Source organism: Pleurodeles waltl, chromosome 3_1 (genome assembly GCF_031143425.1).
Source record: "Pleurodeles waltl isolate 20211129_DDA chromosome 3_1, aPleWal1.hap1.20221129, whole genome shotgun sequence".
NCBI classification, from domain to species: Eukaryota; Metazoa; Chordata; class Amphibia; order Caudata; family Salamandridae; genus Pleurodeles; species Pleurodeles waltl.
This window is the reverse complement of record NC_090440.1, coordinates 1,535,396,706-1,535,419,786: the sequence shown is the minus strand read 5'-3', so window position 1 is coordinate 1,535,419,786 and position 23,081 is coordinate 1,535,396,706.

The following is a 23,081-nucleotide window of genomic DNA, read 5'->3' as shown; positions in this document are numbered from 1 at the left end:
GATTAGCAAAACAAGTACTATTGCCCCTTGTCTTTCTCTACATTTTTTCCTTCCAAATATAGGAGTGTGTGTAAAAAAGACATCTATTTGAGAAATTCCCTGTAATTCACGTGCTACTATGGTCACCCCGGAATTCAGAGATGTGCAAATAACCACTGCTCCTCAACACCTTATCTTGGGCCCTTTTTGGAAATGCAAAGGTTTTCTTGATAGCAATTTTTTACTCCTTATATTTCAGCAAATGAATTGCTGTATACCCGGTATAGAATGAAAACGCACTGCAGGGTGCAGCTCATTTATTGGCTCTGGGTTCCTCGGGTTCTTGATGAACCTACAAACCCTATATATCCCCGCAACCAGAGGAGTCCAGCAGACGTAACGGTATATTGCTTTCGATAATCTGACATTGCAGGGAAAAGTTACAGAGTAAAACGTAGAGAAAAATTGATGGTTTTTTCACCTCAATTTCAATATTTTTCTTTTTCAGCTGTTATTTTCTGTAGGAAACCCTTGTAGGATCTACACAAATGACCCCTTGCTGAATTCAGAATTTTGTCTACTTTTCAGAAATGTTTAGGTTTCTGGGATCCAGCATTGGTTTCATGACCATTCCTGTCACTGACTGGAAGGAGACTGAAAGCACAAAAAATTGCACAAATGGGGTATGCCCCAGTAAAATGCCAAAATTGTGTTGAAAAATTGGGTTTTCGGATTCAAGTCTGCCTGTTCCTGAAAGCTGGGAAGCTGCTGAGTTTAGCACCGCAGACCCTTTGTTGATGCCATTTTCAGGGGAAAAACCACAAGCCTTCTTCTGCAGCCCCTTTTTCAAATTTTTTTGAAAAAAACGAAATTTTCACTGTATTTTGGCCAATTTCTTGGCCTCCTTCAGGGGAACCCACAAAGTCTGGGTACCTTTAGAATCCCTAGGATGTTGGAAAAAAAGGACGCAAATTTGGCTTGGTTAGCTTATGTGGACAAAAAGTTATGAGGGCCTAAGCGCGAACTGCCCCAAATAGGCAAAAAAGGGCCTGGCACAGGAGGGGGAAAAGGCCTGGCAGCGAAGGGGTTAAGGAATCCTCTGCAACAACTTCAGACTCTTCTGACCTCGGATCAACCGCAGCCTGCTCCAAGAAACGCTGTAACTGCAACAAAGTGTCTACAAGAGACACTTTTCTTCAGCAACCTCAGCTCCAAGTCAGCAACTACAACAGTTTCCATGGTGTGCACGCTCTGGGGACTCCCTGTCTTCATCCTGCACCAGAAGAACTGAAGAAATCTCACGTGGAGTGCCGGAATCACTCCCCTGCTCCAAGCAGGTTCCTTCCAAGATGACGACCGGAACCCTGGGACCCCTCTCACAATGAGGAGCGTGCTCCTAAGGACACAGAGGGTGGACATCATCAGCATAGACTGTCCTGAGGTCCTGCTGATGCAATTTGTAGGAGGTAAGACCTTGAATTCCTTGAGAACGATGGTACCCCTGTGTACTGTGTCTTTTTCATCTCCTGAGGCTTCTGTGCACTCGTTGCAAAATTCCTTCATGCACGTCCTGGCCCAGGTCCCCAATTCTCCACCCTATGATGCTCAACTCGCTGAGTTGTTCTTCTGCAGCGTGGGACCTTCTTTTGTTGTGCTGCATCAACCACTTTTTGCACCTTCTTTGAACCCAGATCCTGCGGCTTTTGGGGGTGCTGGCTGGCATCCTGAGGGCTCTCTAAAGTGATGAGAGCCCCCTCTTCCTCCTCACAGAGTGTTGAGGCCCCCAGGTCCCTCCTGGATCCATACAGTACCATTTTGACAAAAAACGCACTTTTGTGGTAACCAAGGCTTGTTGGTACCTTCCAACATGAAATCTCATCTGCAACGATCTTCACACCGTGAGACATCTTTTGCATCATGCAGGAACCCGCTGGCATCTTCCTAGGGTGCATTTCTGCAGTCTTTGACTAACCAGGGACTCTTCTTTTGCACCCTCTTCTGGTTTGGCAGGGACTCCTGTTCTTCCTGGAGCTTCTTTTGACTTCTGGACTTGGTCCCCTTCCTTTGCAGGTCTTCAGGTCCAATAATCCAGCAGTTATTCTTTGCAGACTTGGTTGGCTGCTGCAAAATCCCAAAAATGAGGTGTAGTGTGTCCTAAGGAAACTTGCAGTACTTTACTCCTGCTTTTTTGGGCACTGGGGTGGGGTGTATTTTTTTCCTTTACTGTATTCTTACTCTCCCAGGAATTCTGCACACACTACACTTATCTAGGGGGAAATAGTGATTCACATTCCACTTTTTTAGTATATGGTTTGTGTTGCCCCTAGACCTCTTTTCTCCCATTACATTCTATAGGATTTCCTACTGTTTGCATTGTTCCATGACTATTTACGTGTCTAATTTTGGTGTCTAGTATATATATTGTGTATCATACTTACCTCCAGAAGGTGTATTGCCTCTAAGATATTTTTGGTACTGTGTCACCCAAATAAATACCTTTATTTTTGGTAACACTGAGTATTGTCTTTGCTTGTGTATAAGTACTGTGTATCTACAAGTGGTATTGCATGAGCTTTGCATGTCTCCTAGTTCAGCCTACGCTGCTCTGCAATAGCTACCTCTATCAGCCTAAGCTGCTAGAACACTACTACATTCGCTAACAAGGGATAACTGGACCTGGTGTAAGGCGTAAGTACCCAAGGTACCCACTACAAACCAGGCCAGCCTCCTACACACAGGGGTTCCCGGGCCACAGGCTGGGAATCACTGATTTATATTACAAAATCCTATGAGCCTATGGCGATGTCAACAACAATTTCTGCTGCAGGCAACGCCACCCCTCCCCCCAGTATGCAAAACAAATAATCACTTAATCAACATTAGAAAGTCACATACGCCAATAGCAATAATAATCGCAATTTCTCCAGCAGTAGTCACCAACAAGTCATTACTCAGACAGAATAATCATCTTGAACTTCATTAGAAAGACCACATAAAATATAAATTCTAAAATTATACAGATATTGGAAAGACTGACAATTCAACCAATCAGTTACGAAATCTATAGCCACCAATGTGTACTCGACCCAAATCCGTCTGGATGTTAAACAAATAATGAAGTTCACTATCCATATCCCTACTCCGCACGATGCAAATGGCAAATCCAACTTGCCTCATTCTGTTGCAGCAAGAATTCCTTATTAGAGTATCTTGTGTCTCTATTTCTAAGAGCTGGTAAGTGCTCGTAAGTGCTTCTGGATGTGCAGTTTTAAAGGTTTGATCGTGCTAAAGATAACTATAGTTGTAAATCATAAATGTCAGACACAGTCTGTTCTGGAGGTGGATAAGGCGATCCTGCAAAAGCAACAGAAAGAATACGAGATGTAGATCGGGGGACTACTCTAGTCAAAAACACCAGACAAAGGCTCTCATTACAACATTGGCGGTAAAAGCCGCTTACTGCTGTGTAGAAGACCGCCAACACACCGCCGCGGTCGCGGAATTCCGCCACAGCTATTATGACCCACATTTCGGAATCCGCCAAAATTCAGACACCCACACAAGTCCGCCACACCAAAGGTCAGTGATAAACTGGCAAAAACAAAACCTCCACCGTCACGCCACACTCTTACAAAACACAGCCACATTGGACAATTCAAAATACACACACCTGATACACATACACACACCACTCCCACACACCCAATACAATATAAAACACACACCCACATCACCCACAAACCCCTACAACAAAAAATTCCAAAAGAAGGACAGAGAGAGACAGCACCAGCAAGAACAACAGCATCCACAGGCACACAACACCATCACCCACAGAACTTCCACGCACCTCACACAACACCCCACTACATATCAGCACACTTATCACCACACACTCCACCCCTCACATCACCTACACCACCCCATGGCACGGCAAAGACACCCCAGGTTCTCGGAGGAGGAGCTCAGAGTCATGGTGGAGGAAATTGTCCGGGTAGAGCCCCAGCTATTCAGAGCACAGGTGCAGCACACCTTAATAGCAAGGAAGATGGAGCTATGGCGAAGAATAGTGGACAGGGTCAACGCAGTGGGACAGCACCCAAGAAATCAGAAGGACATCAGGAAGAGGTGGAATGACCTATGGGGGAAGGTGCGTTCCGTGGTCTCAAGACACCACCTGGCGGTTGAGCGGACTGGCGGCGGACCTCCACAATCTCCCCCACAACTAACAACATGGGAGGAGCAGGTCTTGGCGATTCTGCATCCTGAGGGCCTCGCAGGAGTAGCTGGAGGAATGGACTCTGGTAAGAAAAATCTTAATTATTACATCCCCCACCCTACCTGCATGCCAGCACATACCCCCACCCTCGCCCCCAGCACCCCAACTCCTCATATATGTCCCAACATCACAAACCACCCATCCCAACACCAAGCCCTGCATGCAACAACAAAGCATGGACACACATCACTAAAGCACTCCCACTGCACATACCCATACAACCCCCTAAACCATCATCACACAAGGTCCCACACAGGAATGCAAGCACTGGGGTACACGGTCACCCAACCATTGCACACCATGACACACACAGATATAATAACCATCCTTTTATACCCCTGCAGGACCCCCAACGTCACCGGACAGGAGGGTCCACACATGTCCACACCATCAACAGAAGAGGCCCACAGTGATGACAGCAGCTCTGTCCAACTGGATCTAGATGATCAGCCCGGCCCGTCGTTGACCTCGGGACAGTCGGTTCCCCTCACCCAGTCACAGGCCACCACAGACCTTCCCCCCTCTGGAAAAACCAGCACAGCACCCAGCCAGCGGGCCTATACCTCCGTCCCCAGGACACGTCAATCAGCTGTGTGTCCACCACTACAGGGAACCCAGGATAACCCACCACCCCAACAACAACAGGGACCTGGGGGCAGTGGCAGTGGGCACACGGTCCAGGGGACGGAGGCCCAGGAACACAGGGGAACTGGGAGGGCTGCTGTGCGACAGGGGGTGGACAGGCCAAGGGAACCCACTCTCCACGAGGCCCTCTCCTCCATTATTGGAGCCTACCACCACTCCCAGGAGACGATGGCAACGGTACTGGCCAAGTTTCAGGAGACCCAGAGCCTTCAGGAGGAACAGTATATGGGCTTCAGGGAGGAACTCAGAACCATCAGCTCCACCCTGGGCACCATCGTAGGGGTGCTGAAGGAAGTACTCAACACCAGGAGGGACACTGTGGCACTACAAGGGGCTCCTGACACTAGCATGGACGATGAACTGCCCACCACCTCTGCCTGCGCTAGTGGACAGGATGCCCCGCCACAGGACCACCACACCAGCACCCCACCCCCTGCAGAGGGAGAACCACCCCGCAAACTGTCCCTGAGATCCAGGACAAAGACAGAGCATGATGCCAAGACCCCCACCAAGAAATGAGACCACCCTGTTTGTCATCCTACAGTCCCATTTTGTCACCCTGTCCATACTTAAACTGCCCCAGCTCCACTTCCAATGCCCATATGGGCAATGTACCTGTGAGACTAATAGACTGGACTCTGTCATGGACATTCCTCTGCCATCACCCCTCACCATTTCACTACCCCCTCCAATATTGAGCACTTAAATAAACATCCTTGAAGCACAAAACAATCTGGAGTCTGTCAGTGATTTTGAAATAGTGTATTAGCAATTACAGTGACAAAATGCTCTTTCAATTGTAATGTCAACATACCTATGTCACACAGCTCTAGTCCATGAGGAATCTAAGCAGATGACACAGTGGGACCCACATCTGTGAAATCGTAAGGGAAAGTGACAACTCAGTGACCATACACTGGGTGAAAACGACAGACAGTAGAGAGGTAGTAGTGTTAAAGTACATGTAGTAGGCAGGTCTGTACTCTTACCTGTGTCTCACTGGAAATATTGCTGGATCACTGAGTCCCTGTTGTTCATGTCTTCTTCCTCTGCTTCCTCGTCTTCACTGTCCACAGGCTCCACAGCTGTCACAACACCGCCATCTGGACCATCCTCCTGCAGAAAAGGCACCTGTCGTCGCAAAGCCAAGTTGTGAAGCATACAGCAGGCCACGATGATCTGGCACACCTTCCTTGGTGAGTAGAATAGGGATCCACCTGTCATATGGAGGCACCTGAACCTGGCCTTGAGGACACCGAAGGTCCGCTCGATCACCCTCCTAGTTCGCCCATGGGCCTCATTGTAGCGTTCCTCTGCCCTTGTCCTGGGATTACTCACTAGGGTCAGTAGCCATGACAGGTTGGGGTAACCAGAGTCACCAGCAAATGGTGAGGGACAGCTGTTAGACACGCACTAACCTGGAGGGACATCCCCAGACCCAGACAACCATTCCCACTGACTTGCTTCCAGGTGCTCACCTAATAGCCACACACGGTGCCTCTGGAGTTGACCCATCACATAAGGGATGCTGCTATTCCGCAGGATGTAGGCGTCATGCACTGAGCCAGGGAACATGGCATTCACATGGGAGATGTACTGGTCTGCCAAACATACCATCTGTACATTCATTGAATGATAACTCTTCCGGTTTCTCCTGTTCACTCCTGTGGGGGGGGACCAAAGCCACATGGGTCCCATCAATGGCACCTAGGATGTTGGGGATGTGTCCCAGGGCATAGAAATCACCTTTCACTGTAGGCAAATCTTCCACCTGAGGAAAAACGATGTAGCTCTGCATGTGTTTCAGAAGAGCAGACAACCCTCTGGACAATACGTTGGAAAACATAGGCTGGGACATCCCTGATGCTATGGCCACTGTTGTTTGAAAAGACCCACTTGCAAGAAAATGGAGCACTGACAGCACCTGCACTTGAGGGGGGATTCCTGTGGGATGGCGGATTGCTGACATCAGGTCTGGCTCCAACTGGGTACACAGTTCCTGGATTGTGGCACAGTCAAGCCTGTATGTGAAAATCACATGTCGCTCCTCCATTGTCGACAGGTCCACCAATGGTCGGTACACCGGAGGATGCCGCCATCTCCTCACATGTCCCAGCGGACGGTGCCTATGAAGGACAACAGCGAGCACAGAGTCAAACAACTCAGATGTACGTATCCACAGTTTACACAGAAAACCATTCATACACAAAAGATGGCCTGTATATGTGTAGAGTCTAGGCCTAGGTATGTGTAACGCAGTTTAGAATCAAGCCATGTGGGCCCCTGAAATGGTGGCTGCCTGACTTGTAAAGTGGGACAATGGGATGTGAGGTAACTGCGCTGGCGTTGTACACCGTCGCGGTAGGCGGTCGAAGACCGCGGCGCAATGCTGCATTGGTTAACATTGGACCCTATGGGTCCCAGGAGCCAATGACGATGTACGCCGGCAGTGACGGTACGCACCGCCGCGGACGTGACCGCCATTTTCTATCTGTTCAATCACTCGATACCTGATCTTCGACAGGAGAGGACCTACACTGCAAGTGCTGCTGTGACCTCGGTCTGGAAGAGACAATGGCACGAGTGTCTGGGGAAAGGGCCCCTGCCTTCACATCGGAGGAGTTGGAGAAGCTCGTGGATGGGGTCCTCCCCCAGTGCACGCTACTCTACGGTCCTCCAGACAAACAGGTAAGTACACAGGGAGCATGTTGAATGGGCTATGCCTGTGTGGAGAGGGCTGGATGTAAGAAGGAAGGGGGGAGAGTGCTGCGTACATGAAAGACGGTGAATGCATGTGCCACATGGCAAGGGTAGGGATGGGGGCCAATCAGTTTGACGGTGCAGTTGGTAATAACTTTTCTTTTTCCCCTGTACATTTCATGTAGGTCAGCGCCCACCAGAAAAAAGATATTTGGCGTGCCATCGACAAGGACGTCCGGACCCTGGGGGTCTACCACAGACGGAGCACCCACTGCCGGAAAAGATGGGAGGACATTCGCCGCTGGAGCAAGAAGACGGCGGAGGCTCAGCTGGGGATGGCCTCCCAACGTGGGAGGGGTGCCCGTCGCACCATGACCCACCCTGATGTTCAGGATCCTGGAGGTGGCCTACCCGGAGTTGTATGGGCGCTTGAGGGCATCACAGCAGCCACAAGGGGGTGAGTACACTCTCATTCTGCTGACTTTGCGCGCAGTGGAGGTGTCTGGTTGGGGAAGTTGGGCTGTGGGTTTCCCTGGGCCAGGGCGAGTTCCGTAGGCAAGGCCCCTCCGTAAGGCAGGCCATGTGGCACCCCACCCCACATCTGTAGAATGCCAAGTACACCTAGTCATGCCCCTGTGTCATCTATGTGTGCAGATGTTGTCCATAGCCTTGTAGGCCATTTCCCAGGAATTGAACAGAGGACCCCAAGAGCGCGGTGTAGTGCAGTGGGCTTCTGTGTCTGTTGTGTCTGCCAATGGTAGCGGTAATGCATGCACTCAACATGTCTTTCTTCTGTCGCCCCCCCACCTTTTTGTGGTCTCCCTGTTCTTGTGTGTATTAGCATCATCAGGCGGAGGAGCAGTGGCACCAGAGCACGAGGGAGCTGCATCCCACATGGCCCTGGAGGGCGAGACTACGGACTCAGAGTCCACCAGTGGGACGGAGGGCGAGGGGAGCTCCACAGCAGGGACAGGAGCTGACACCATCGACACGGACTCGTCCTCTGATGGGAGCTCTCTTGTGGTGGCGGCAACATCTGTGCCCCCCGCATCTACAGGTACAGCCGCCACCCCCCCTACCAGCACTGCCCTCCCAGCAGCCCCTCAGCCTTTGCCCTGTGCCCGCTCACCCAGGAGGGTGGGCATCACCTTTGCCCCAGTCACCTCAGGTCCTGCCCCAGTCACTCCTGCTGCCCTCAGTGAGGAGGCCATTGACATCACTGTTGGGCAGTCTACCATTTTGAATGCCATCCAGGATGTAGAGAGGCAGTTGCAACAAACAAATGCATTCCTGGAGGGCATTCATTCTGGTCAGGAGGCCCTTCAGCGAGCTTTTCAGACTCTGGCCTCAGCACTGATGGCAGCCATTGTCCCCGTCTCTAGCCTCCCCCCTCCATCTTCCTCCACCCAGACCCAATCCCCTGAACCTCAGCCTATCCCAAGCACACCTACAGACCAGCATGCACACACGTCAACACACAAAGGAAGCTCTGGCAAACATAAGCACCACTCATCCCACAGGCACTCACGCAAGCATCACACACATGCAGACACACCAACATCCACTGCCTCCACTGTGTCCCCCTCCTCCTCGTCTCCCTCCTCCCTCCCAGTCTTGTCTACACTCACACCTGCATGCACTACCTCTACAACCACTACGTCCCTCTCCAGCACCACACCCCGCGCACGTGCAGTCACCACCCCACTACCATTCACACGTCCCCTGTGTCCTCTCTCAGTGTGTCTGTGACGCCCCCTCGCAAGATACACAAATGCAGGCACACACCCACCCAACAGCCAACCACCTCACGACAGCCTCCAGCGCATGCACCTTCACCCAAAGTCACCAAACGTACACCTCCTACAACCACCACCTCTTCCTCCACTCCCAAACCCCCTCCAGCTACCCATCCCAGTGTGTCAAAAAAACTTTTCCTTGACCTCTTTCCCACACCTCTCCCACCCTGTCTGTCTCCTAGGTCCCGAACTGGCACCTCAGCCACAACATCTCCGGGACCAGTGGTGCCTGTAGTCACCGGAATCTGGAGTGTGAACCGGCCACCAGGCCAGCCTGTGTGGCATGGAGCCACAGCACCGACCCACCTGTGAAGCATCAGAAGTTGGCCAGTGCCCAGCGGGAGAGGGGGAAGACTCCAGCCACCAAAGCTGCTCCCAGGGGTCCCGCTGGGAGTGTGGAGTCAGCTGTGACACCTTCCAAGGTGGGGAAGGGCCACAAGAAACCCGGCAAGTCTGGGAAGAGCAGCACGGCGGAGAAGACCGCCATCATCCCCGATGCCCCAGAGCCCACCTCCAGCACAAGCCCAGCTACCCAGGACAGGACCGCCAGCACTAGCCCACCTGCCCAGGAGGCCACCACCAGCCCACCAGCCCAGGAGGCCACCGCCAGCACTAGCCCACCAGCCCAGGAGGCCCCCGCCAGCACCAGCCCACCTGCCCAGGAGGCCACCGCCAGCACCAGCCCACCTGCCCAGGAGGCCACCGCCAGCACTAGCCCACCTGCCCAGGAGGCCACCGCCAGCACCAGCCCACCTGCCCAGGAGGCCACCACCAGCACTAGCCCCGCTGGGCCATGAAGGACCGCCAGCAAAAGCCCCGCTGGGCCATGAAGGACCGCCAGCACAAGCCCCGCTGGGCCATAAAGGACTGCCAGCAAAAGCCCCGCTGGGCCATGAAGGACCACCAGCAAAAGTCCCGCTGGGCCATGAAGGACCGCCAGCAGCTGAGACCCTGCAATGGAGACCGCCATCTCAAGCACCGCTGAACAGGGCACCGCCAATTCAAGCACCGCTGCATAGGGCACTGCCAACTCAAGCACCGCTGCACAGGGCACCGCCAACCCAAGCACCGCTGAAAAGGGCACCGCCGTCTCAAGTACCACTGCACAGGGCACCGCCAACTCAAGCACCGCTGCACAGGGCACCGCCAACTCAAGCACCGCTGAACAGGGCACTGCCGTGTCAAGCACCGCTGAACAGGTCACCGCCCTCTCAAGCACCGCTGCACAGGGCACCGCCAACTCAAGCACCGCTGCACAGGGCACCGCCAACTCAAGCACCGCTGCACAGGGCACCGCCAACTCAAGCACCGCTGAAAAGGGCACCGCCGTCTCAAGTACCACTGCACAGGGCACCGCCAACTCAAGCACCGCTGCACAGGGCACCGCCAACTCAAGCACCGCTGAACAGGGCACTGCCGTGTCAAGCACCGCTGAACAGGTCACCGCCCTCTCAAGCACCGCTGCACAGGGCACCGCCAACTCAAGCACTGCTGCACAGGGCACCGCCAACTCAAGCACCGCTGCACAGGGCACCGCCGTCTCAAGCAGCGCTGAACAGGGCACCGCCAACTCAAGCACCGCTGCACAGGGCACCGCCAACTCAAGCACAGCTGAACAGGGCACCGCCATCTCAAGCACCGCTGAACAAGGCACCGTCGTCTCAAGAACCGCTGCACAGGGCACCGCCAACTCAAGCACCGCTGCACAGGGCACCGCCAACTCAAGCACCGCTGAACAGGGCACCACCACCTCAAGCACTGCTGAACAGGGCACTGCCATCTCAAGCACAGCTGGCCCATGAGCGGCAAGGGCACTGACGCCACTGAGTCCGTCACGGGGTGAATGATGCACTCTGATCACCATGCCCCCTCCAGAACCAGTGGAGACTGTCATCCACTACCTCTGTCCTTAGCAGGATGAAGCACTCTGGGCACCATGCCCTCTCCAGAACCAGTGGAGACTGTTATCTACTTGTGAGACTGTGGCTTTGCACTCCCCAGGATATGGCAGTGGGCAACCCACCCACTGTAGAGACTTGAGAAACTGTGGCTTTGCACTCCCCAGGATTGAATAGTGGGCAAACCACCCACTGTAGTGACTTGAGAGACTGTGGCTTTGCACTCCCCAGGATTGAACAGTGGGCAAACCACCCACTGTAGAGACTTGAGAGACTGTGGCTTTGCACTCCCCAGGATTGAACAGTGGGCAAACCACCCACTGTAGAGACTTGAGTGACTGTGGCTTTGCACTCCCCAGGATTGAACAGTGGGCAAACCACCCACTGTAGAGACTTGAGAGACTGTGGCTTTGCACTCCCCATGATATGGCAGTGGGCAACCCACCCACTGTAGAGACTTGTGAGACTGTGGCGTTGCACACCCCAGGATATGGCAGTGGGCAACCCACCCACTTGTGGGACTTGAGAGACTGTGGCTTTGCACTCCCCAGGATTGAACAGTGGGCATGTGGCCCCCCTCGTGGATTTGGCGTTGTGGACTCAAGCGGCAGCGGTGCCCCCCCTTTCCCTCCCCCTGAGGTGCCTGTTTAGTTGTTCTCTGATGCCCCTGCAGTGTTCTCTCCGTCATGGTCGGAGATCTTGTGTGGGCCTCACCCATACCGTGTGGTCCCAGTGTTCCACAGACTTTCTTAGAGCACTACCTGGACTACTATGCTTGGTATATATTATGTACATGGTGTATATAAATATCTTTGCGTACTTGCTTTTAATATATTACAATGGTTACACTCATTTTCTGTTGTCTTTGCATTCTTCCGGGGGGCTTGGGTGGGTGTAACTGTGATGTATTGATATGCATTAGTGTGTGTGTTGTAGTGGGTGAGGGTGGGAGTGTTGCGTTTGTGTGTCCCTGTTTTTTGCCTCCCCACTCCCCTGTGTCATAGGTGCAGTACTCACCGTGGTCTTCGCCGCCGGCGTTCATGCACCTGGTAGAGGAGCACGAAGACTATTGCAGGTAGAATTTGGAGTTCCGGGTCCATGGCGTCCTCATTCCTCGTGGGGTGTGTAGAGGTGAGCGTTTTTCCTTCGGGATTCCTGTTTCTGCCGTGTTTTTATCCACTGTGAATCCGCCCCGGAAAAGGTGGCGGATTGGCCTGTCATAATAGTGTGGGCGGTACATTGTCTCCCGCCTGTCTGTTGGCGGTGACCACTGCGCTGTTTGTTTGTACCGCCGTGGCGGTCGGAGTATTAAAGTGGCTGTCTTTGTTGGCGGTTTCCGCCACGGTCATAATTGCACATTTTTTACTGCCGGCCTGTTGGCGGCCTTACCTCCACTTTAACACCGACCGCCAGGGTTGTACTGACCACCAAAGAGAGAATTGACAATGTTGCCTAGCCTTTATCACTAGGTGCACGAGGCACAGTGGATATATATATAGAATATTGCATAAACACTGGCACTTACTTACTTCATGCGATTCCTGGTTTCAGACATGAGAGAGCCAGTAGGCCCAATCTGATTTTTCAGGGGAAGTAAAACCATAAAGGATCGGTTATGTCCCAGTTATATAACAGACCACACGGGCATTCAAACATGGTTGCCACCAACTCCCAATGTTTTTTTTTAATTATAACGAATGTAATATATTTAAGTATGGAGGAAACAAAATGAAACAGTTCATTTACAATACAAAATACACACAGGAAGTCCAACATTTCTTCAATTGTAAAACCAAATATGTGACATATACAATTGGTTGTGCATTTGCAACTTCACATAATTTCGTCTAATTTTTGCAAAGTTCCACTAAGAAAAAAATTTGAGTTTCGGAAATTCCTAAATATGGACTGAGCGCTGGGCTCCCTGTATTATATTTTCATGGAGTCCCATTGGAGCTAAATGGAAAATGGTAATTTTTTTGCTTATACTTAGAAAATTTTACTTTTAGAACCTACTCTTAGAAAAGATAAAAAATATAGTACGCAATTTCTACATAAACATAATACAGATTGTGATGGAGTGTGCAAACAGCAAATCAAATTGACTGCCCAACTTGAAAGGTTTTCCCCCACACCTTACAGAAAAGAAACAAGAAATTATTGAGAGCAGTTTGACGAACTTGCTCTTAAAAGGGAAAATGTTGAGCCAAATGGGCTTCCTTTTTGAAGTCACACATTTCTGAAAGGGTTTGTTGCATTATCTTGATCATAACTGCCCCAGTGTCAGTTCTATCAGCTTCTTGCTTAATCTCCAATGGATATTGGTTGCATAATGGATGGCAAATTTCAAGAACTTCAGTTTCATGATCATCTGTGGTTGCAGTGACCTGACTTAAGGAAACATATTGCGAGATGCAAGATGAAGGCTTTTCTGATTCCAAATCATGTTTGCTATTCCTCAATTTGCTGGTTGAGTGTAAATGTGGGGCCATGGTAACAAGAATTCCCTCATCTGAAGGGTAGTCCCCATAAAAGTGTGGAAGTTGGATGAAGTTATATTTCGGTGTATCACAAGCAAGCGAGAAATGGACTTCATGGTGGCACTAGTCCTAAATAAATTTAGTGGTTATGGGACATTTGTCTCTGATGGCAGAGGTCAATAGGAATTTCCACATGATGGTTCCAAGCAAGCTGATCAGATGGCTCTGTAATTAATGTGGATTTGCCATAAAGCTTTGCAATGTGTTGAACCAAGGTTGTGGGGCCGTTCATCCATGATTGCAGATCAATGACATCAGGCTGCTCTGTTCTATTGCTTCCAATTGCTTGTGCCTTTAGCTTAGCCTAAGACAGAAAAGTTGTTCCAAAAAGTTATCAATCTGGCAACAGATTGATACAATTGCTTTCTCTCTCTGGTGGAAAGTACTTACCAAAAGCAGCACTTGTGCTCATAACCCTCTCCTCTACACTAATATTCATCCAAAGCAAATATGTGGCGCTTCAAATGTTATCTGTCCAGTGCTAATGCCCGGTGGACCTACAAAGACTCAATATGTTCATTAATTTTTACATTTTGATTAAATCTGAGGAGGACACCTCTCTTGTGCTTGCTGCAACATGGGAAGTCAATATAGCAAATGAGCTTCATATCTCTAGTCATCGAGAAGGCTTGTTCTTACAAGACGGGCAAAGTCCCTATTACTCTACAGTGGACTGGGCCTCCTGTGCCTACTTCTTCTGTAGGAAGCAGTGGAACAGCTTGCATTAGAGGCAGGCAAAGCCTTTATAGTGTGGGTAGAATTTGGTGATGTTCATGATCTTTGCACCTTTCTAAGTTGAAAGTTGTTAAGGTTCTTTTCCAAATAATCCTCTCACTAAGTTGTGGAAGCACAGATGAAACTGTGGTCTTGACTGTAAGTCTCTTACTATCCTAACAATGCCTACTTTAATGCAGCCACATGGGTGAAAGAGATGTCTTCAGCGTGAGAGGGAAAAAGATACACATCAGCACCACAAATGAGCCAAGGAAAGTAAGGAGGCCTCCCGACCAGATTAGAGAAGGGTGAGATTGGTCTGAGGAATGAATCAGAGGGCAGGACTTGATAGAAGCAAGAACAAGTACAACGACTGAAACTAATGGTTCAGAATCACAATCACATGACCTCTAAACTTGGAGACGTGGAAGTATATTGTGACCATCAAATGACCTAATACTAGTGATTGTCTCCAATAAGTAACATTGATACTAAATGAAAATAGAAGTAAAAACAATGTTGACACTGTATGTTGTTCTGGTGTTCATTGTAAAGGATGCTCTCCCTGCACTCCTGCAACATCAACACTAAAGCCCTTGCCCTGGAAGGCTGGAGTAGCCCACTCACTTTGAAGTGTTAGGAAATGAAAGATTTATCATTCATTGATGCAGGTGGTGGAAATTCAGCAGTCACCATAATTCCCTCCCTAATTTCTGTGATTCATATAATAGGTTCAAAATATACTCCAAGTCAGCGAAGAAATGACCGGAATATCATCAACCACTAAAAACACCTCTATCTGAAGGTCACACAAGCAGGGCATAACACAATGATATGGTCTCACCAATCAGATTACGAACATTATTTTTTTCTTGAAGGAAGGTCTCCTACACGTGGAGGTGCTCTCCGTGTTTGTACCCTTTGAGTCAGCTTCATTTGTCTGCTTCTACTCGATCAGAAGTGCTGACTGATGGTTGGGTATGGCTCGACCACCACACGCCCATGCAAAGGCATCATAGCTATCTAAAGCTATCATGTCAATACTACCTGCTGCTTGGAGCAGTAATCAGAAATGGGGACAAAAGATCTGAAGGGTGGACAGAGACAATTATTAAAATAACTTAGGATTCAGCGGGGTCCGTCACTATAAATGTGGCTGGACACCAGCAAACGCCACAGGAAAGACAGTAATTTATTGATTTAACCTGCCCAGAGTAGGTGTACAATCAAGCCCATCCACCAAGTATCTTTGCCTAGATTGTTTATCATATGGTATTGATAGTATTGGATTGTTAGTTGCAAAAGCTGATCCTAGGCTGAAAGTGTTTCTTTAATTGCCTGACTTCACTGGAACTGCAGTAGCTGTAACTACTTGATGTTATACCTGACAGCATTAGGGTGGTCACCCCTAACTTTTTGCCTGCCTCCCTCCACTTTTTAGATACTGTTTTTGCTGGTTTTAAGACTCTGCGCACTTTACCACTGCTAACCAGTGCTAAAGTGCATATGCTCTCTCCCTTTAAACATGGTAACATGGGATCATACCCAATTGGACTATTTAATTTACTTACAAGTCCCTAGTAGAGTGTACTCAGGGCCTGTAGATTAAATGCTACTAGTGGGCCTGCAGCACTGATTGTGCCACCCACTTAAGTAGCTCCTTGGCCTTGTCTCAGGCCTGCCATTGCAAGGCCTGTGTGTGCAGCTTCACTGCCAATTCGACTTGGCATTTAAAAGTACTTTCCAAGCCTAAAAACACCCTTTTTTTTACACATAAGACACCCCTAAGGTATGCCCTAGGTAACCCATACGGCAGGGTGCTGTGTGGGAAAAAGGCAGGACATGTACCTGTGTAGTTTACATGTCCTGGTAGTGTAAAACTCCTACATTTGTTTTTACACTGCTGTGAGGCCTACTCCCTTCATAGGCTAACATTGGGGCTGCCCTCATACATTGTTTGAGTGGTAGCTGATGATCTGAAAGGAGTAGGAAGGTCATATTTAGTATGGCCAGAATGGTGATAAAAAATCTTGCTGACCGGTGAAGTTAGATTTAATATTACTATCTTAGAAATGCCACTTTTAGAAAGTGAGCATTTCTCTGAACTTAAATCTTTCTGTGCCTTACAATCCACGTCTAGCTGGGTTTAGTTGACAGCTCCCTTGTCCATTCACTCAGACACACCCCAAACACAGGATTCTCAGCATCACTTGCATACATCTGCATTTTGAATGGATCTTCCTGGGCTGGGAGGGTGGAGGGCCTGACTCTTGCATGTCAAAGGACAGTAGCCTGCCCTCACACAAAGGACTGCCACACCCCCTACTGGGACCCTGGCAGACAGGATTGAACTGAAAGGGGACCTTGTGGACCTTGTGCACTTCTAAGCCACTCTTTGAAGTCTCCCCAACTTCAAAGGCACATTTGGGTATTTAAACAGGGCCTCTGCCCCTACCAACTCAGACACTTCCTGGAGAAGAAACTTGAACCAGAACCTGCATCCTGCCAAGAAGAACTGCCTGGCTGGCCAAAGGACTCACCTGACTGCTTTCTGTGAAGGATTGCTGATTTGCTGTTGACCTGCTGCCTTGCTGCTCTTTGGCCTCCACAGGGCTTGGTCGCCCCACTCACTGCTGCCGCTCCTGCCTGCTTTTGCCGCCTCCTGCCTGCAGATTCCTTCGCTCGCTGCTCCTGGGAATTTCCCGCTGCCCGCTGCTTCTTGGTATTTCCCGCCGCTGCCTCCCTGCGCCCCCGCCCCCCTGTGATTCCATTCGCTGCCCCACTCCCGCCACCCAGTTGCTCCTCCCTCCCGGCTCCTTACTTATGACGCCCCCAGAGCGACCGCGCAGCGGACGCGCGCAGCGGGAGCACCGACTGAGCGCCGAAGGTGCGCCAAAGGTAAGCCCGTCTGCGCCCGTCCGCGCCTGGACCGCGCCCAGTGCCAGACCCCCTGGTCCTCGCCCTCGCCAGCACACCCTGCACATCTACGATGCCAAAACCCTCCACGCAATCAACGCCGGCCGAAACACCGCCTGCTACCGAGCCACCCCGAGACGCACCCACGGACCCTTCACCTGCCTGACCTGCCGCTTCACCAGCCTCCGACCCAACACCGCACCTACTAAACCGAGCCCCAGCAACAAACACCTGATGTGCATCCTGCTCAACACCCGCTCCGTTCACAGGCATGCCGTCGAACTCTGGAACCTCCTCGACTCGACAGCACCAGACATCGCCTTCCTGACGGAAACCTGGATGAACGCCTCCTCAGCGCCCGACGTCGCCATCGCCGTCCCAGAAGGCTACAAAATCATCAGGAGGGACCGCGTCAACCAGACAGGAGGAGGCATCGCCATCATCCTAAAGAACACCATCCGCATCACGACCAACTCCGATGACACCTTCACCTCCGCCGAACACCTCCACTTCCAGATACACACCGACCCCAAGACCACGCTCAGAGGCACCCTCATCTACAGACCACCGGGACCACGCACACAGTTCAGCGAAGACATCACAGACTTCGTCAGCCCCCACGCCATCAATTCCACCGACTAAATCCTCCTGGGGGACCTCAACTTCCACCTGGAGGACGACAAGGACCGCAACACCACTGCTCTACTGGACAACCTGGCCAACCTCAGACTCAAGCAACTGGTAACCACCCCCACCCACCACGCCGGCCACACGCTTGACCCAGTCTTCTCATCCAGCAAATACGTCACCTTCAGCCACTCCACCCATCTCCAGTGGACTGACCACAGCTGCGTCCACTTCAGCTTCAGTAAAACGACGACCCACCACCACCCTCAACAAGCCCCCCGCAGGAGCTGGAACAAGATCACCGGCGACCAGCTCACCACCTTCCTCAGCCAGAACCCCGCCACCAGCTCAACGGACCCCAACGAAGCCGCCAACAACCTCACACAGTGGATCACCAACTGCGCAGACGCCCTCGCACCACTGAAGAAGAACCCCCCCAGCAGACGCAGAAGCAAGAAAGCCTCCTGGTTCACCGACGTGCTCATCACCTCCAAGAAGAACTGCCGCTCCCTGGAGAACACCTGGCGCACCAACCAGACCACAGACAACATGACGGCCTTCAAACACGCCACCCGCAAACACCACCAACTGATCCGCGCCACAAAGAAGACAGCCTTCAAGGAACAACTGGACAACAACACCCACAACAGCAAGGAACTCTTCAGCATCGTCAAAGAGCTCTCCAACCTCAACGCCGGAAACAATGACATCACTCCCTCGCAAGACCTCTGCGACTCCCTCGCAGCCTTCTTCCACAACAAGATCGCCAACATTCACAACAGCTTCGGCCCACCAACCACGAACCCCACCACCGAACCGATGCCCCCCACCGCCACCCTCCGCACCTGGACCCCAGTCAGCACCGAAGACACAACACGCACAATGAGCACCATCCACTCCGGATCCCCTACGGACCCCTGCCCACACCACATCTTCAACACGGCCGACCACATCATCGCACCCCACCTCCGCGACATCGTCAACGCCTCCTTCAACACCGCCACCTTCCCGGAGTGCTGGAAACACGCCGAGATCGGTGCCCTGCTGAAGAAACCAACTGCAGACCCCTCCGACCTCAAGAACTACCGCCCCATCTCGCTCCTCCCGTTTCCTGCCAAACTCATCGAGAAGACCGTCAACAGACAGCTAGCCGCATTCCTCGAGACCAACGGATCCCTCGACCACTCGCAATCCGGCTTCCGAGCCAACCACAGCACGGAGACCGCCCTCATCGCAGCCACAGACGACATCAGATCCCTAATGGACAATGGGGAAACTGCGCCCCTCATCCTCCTGGACCTCTCCGCAGCGTTCGACACTGTCTGCCACCGCACCCTGGTACAGCGCCTGAACAACACCGGCATCCAGGAGAAGGCCCTGGAGTCGATCACCTCATTCCTCGCCGGAAGAACCCAGAGAGTCCGCCTCCCCCCGTTCCGGTCAGCGGCCACCGAAGTCATCTGCGGCGTTCCACAAGGGTCATCGCTCAGCCCCACCCTCTTCAACGTCTACATGAGCCCCCTCGCAACCATCGCACGTCAACACAACCTCAAGATCATCACCTACGCCGACGACACCCAGCTGATCCTCTCCCTCACCAGCGACCGGACGCCGCCAGTGCCTGCCTACACGAAGGGATGGAAGACGTCGCCAAATGGATGAAGAACAGCCGCCTGAAACTGAACTCAGACAAGACGGAGGTCCTCATCCTGGGATCATCACCCTCCGCCTGGGATGACTCCTGGTGGCCCCCCGCCCTGGGAGCCACCCCCAAGCCAACGGACCACGCTCGCAACCTAGGCTTCATCCTGGACTCCTCTCTCTCGATGACCAGACAAGTCAACGCCATCTCGTCTTCATGCTTCAACACCCTGCGCATGCTTCGAAAGATCTTCCGGTGGATCCCCACCGAGACCAGGAAGACGGTCACCCAGGCCCTCGTCACCAGTCGGCTGGACTACGGAAACGCCCTCTACGCCGGCACCGCCGCCAAACTCAAGAAGAAACTCCAACGGATCCAGAACGCCTCAGCACGACTCATCCTGGACATCCCCCGACACAGCCACATCTCCGGACACCTGAGAGACCTGCACTGGCTCCCCGTCAACAAAAGAATCACGTTCCGACTCCTCACCCACGCACACAAGGCCCTCCACGACCTGGGCCCCAAGTTCCTCAACAGCCGCCTGACCTTCCACAAGCCCACCCGCTAGCTCCGCTTCGCCAGCCTCGCTCTCGCCACCGTCCCCCGCATCCGCAGAGCCACCGCCGGAGGAAGATCCTTCTCCTACCTGGCAGCCAAGACATGGAACTCCCTCCCCATCCACCTCCGGACAACGCAAGACCATCTCGCCTTCAGGAAGCAACTCAAGACCTGGCTGTTCGAGCAGTAGCGTTCCCCCCCCCCCCCCAGCGCCTTGAGACCCTCCGGGTGAGCAGTGCGCTATACAAATGCCTTTGATTGATTGATTGATTGGCTGTGGTGAAGTAGTGTTCTCCAATGGCTTGGAGAGAGCTTGCCTCCTGTTCCCTGAAGTCTCAGGACCAAAAAGACTTCATCTATACAAGAAGGACTTCTCATGCGGTGAAATTCGACGCACAGCCTGCCAAAAACGACGCAAAGCCTGCACCGTGGTGAAAATTGCAACGCACGCTGAATTGGAACGACGCAGCCTGACTTCGCAACGAGAAGATCGATGCAGCACCAGTGTAGCGACTGAAAATTCGACGCACGGTCCACCGAATCGACGCACAGCCGAGCCGGAACAACGCAGGACGACTTCCCGAGAGGAATCTACGAAGCGCCTGTTGTGTGGTAGAAAATTCGAGGCAAAGCCCACCGGATCGACACAGCTCCTGTGACTTCGTCCTGGCAGGAAATCCACCATCATCCCCTGGGCATCTGAAAACTCCGCAACCTGAAGAGGATCCACAACCGAGCACCAGAAATCACTGCATAGCCGTCCTTGCGTGAAAACTAAATGATGCACCGCCATGTACGGCCTGAGAAATCGACGCACACCCCCTTGTTTCCATGCATCTCCTCCTCTGCGGTTCTTTGCAGATATTTTTCAAGCAAACCATGTACTTTGTGCTTGAAAGAGACTTTGTTTACGTTTAAAAGACTGAAGACACTTTATATCACTTTTACAGTGATATCTCAACATATACTAATTGCATTTTGATCATTTTGACCTGCATTTATCCAGATAAATATTATATATTTTTCTAAACACTGTGTGGTGTATTTTTGTGGTGCTATATGGTTTTGTTGTATGATTTATTGCACAAATACTTTACACATTGCCTTCTAAGTGAAGCCTGACTGCTCAGTGCAAAGTTACCAGAGGGTGGGCACAGGATAATTTGGATTGTGTGTGACTTACCCTGACTAGAGTGAGGGTCCTTGTTTGGACAGGGGGTAACCTGACTGCCAACCAAAGGCCCCATTTCTAACACTTAACATTTGATCTGCCTAGGGATTCAGTTCACTCCTTTTTCAGGTATTTTTTTGAAACTTGTTTTTATTATTTTAGAACCTTACTACAACAATGGCAAAGCCACGTGAAAAAAACAGGAACGTAGACAAGAGAAAATAAAAGATTGACAGTCACAGTGCACAGTGTAAGTAGGACCGCAGGCCTTGTGTATATGAGACAGTAGAATAGTTCAATCCAGCATGTGTGCACTGGACGTACAGTCTTACAAAATGGGAGCGGGGATGGGTGGAACATCGAGTTTGATTGGAGGGTGGGGGTGACATCAAAGAGGCTCAACATCATATGTTAAGCTAGCATTGGGAGCAGTGGTAGTAATACCATTGAGGGGTAGACATGGCTGGGGCCACTGGTTCGCCTCTCATGGCGGGGTGCTGTCAGAATATATCCAATGTGGGAACAAAGTCTCACGGTGTTACCAGTGTGTGAGTCAGTATGCCTGCAGTGCCAAGAAACTTCCTCAGGTTGGGGGGTATCTTTTTTTGGCATCAATGTTTACTACAAAAGCATCCTAGTTCCTGCCTCCCACTCTTGCCATTCCTCTGTTTTGGAGGAAGCGCAGTACACCTGCCTCCACTCGTACCGATTGTAGCAATGCATTGAGCCACTTAGCAGTGTCTGGTGTGGTGGGTGCCTTCCATTGCCTTGCAATTTGCATTTTGAATAGTATAAATCTCAGATCAACAAACCTGTGCAAAGGTTTATTCCCTTTGGCTTTTGAGCAGATTCTGAGAAGGCGTGAGTGGGGGTCAATGAATCGCATGCCAGTTCAACTGTGGTGGTGGTAATCTCCTGCCATGTGTGGTATAATGGGGGCAGTACCATACCATGTGGTAGAACTCCACCTCTGACAGCTTGTACCACGGGCATTCCAATGTAGATGTAGGGAACATACAGTTAATGAGCTGGGGGAATAAATATGCATGGTGTAAATAATTGAATTGGAAGAAATGGAAATGGGGGTTGTGCAATACTTCTTTTACTTTTTGGAGGGCCCGCACCCATGCTTTTGGTGTTAATGGTTGTGGAAAGAGTGTATTCCAGTGACAGAGTGTTCCCTACATGTCCGGTGTGTGGATAATGTCTCATACAGTAATGCGATTTTTCCACCTCTCTCTGGCTCCAGATAGAAGAATATGGAGGATGGACAATTGCAGTGGTTCCTCATCACCAGTTCCCCAAATGTTTTCATTATTTGATCGATGGCATAATAAGTTAGGAAATGCCCTAGCCCCATAGCATAGGTATCCATAATGTCTGCATAGGACTTAATAGACTCCTCATTAAAAAAGTCCTCCACATGTACCAGTTCCACCGTGGTCCATGGGGTCAAGTTGTGGCGCACAGCCAACCCATGTTTGCCCAGAAGTTGGGCTAAGCAAATCAGGGGAGAATAGAGTAGAGGGGAAAATTGACCATGTACAAATCAATGACAGCACACTTGAGTCATCGTCATCAAACTGGATCTCTTCAAGGGGGGGGGGCATATACAG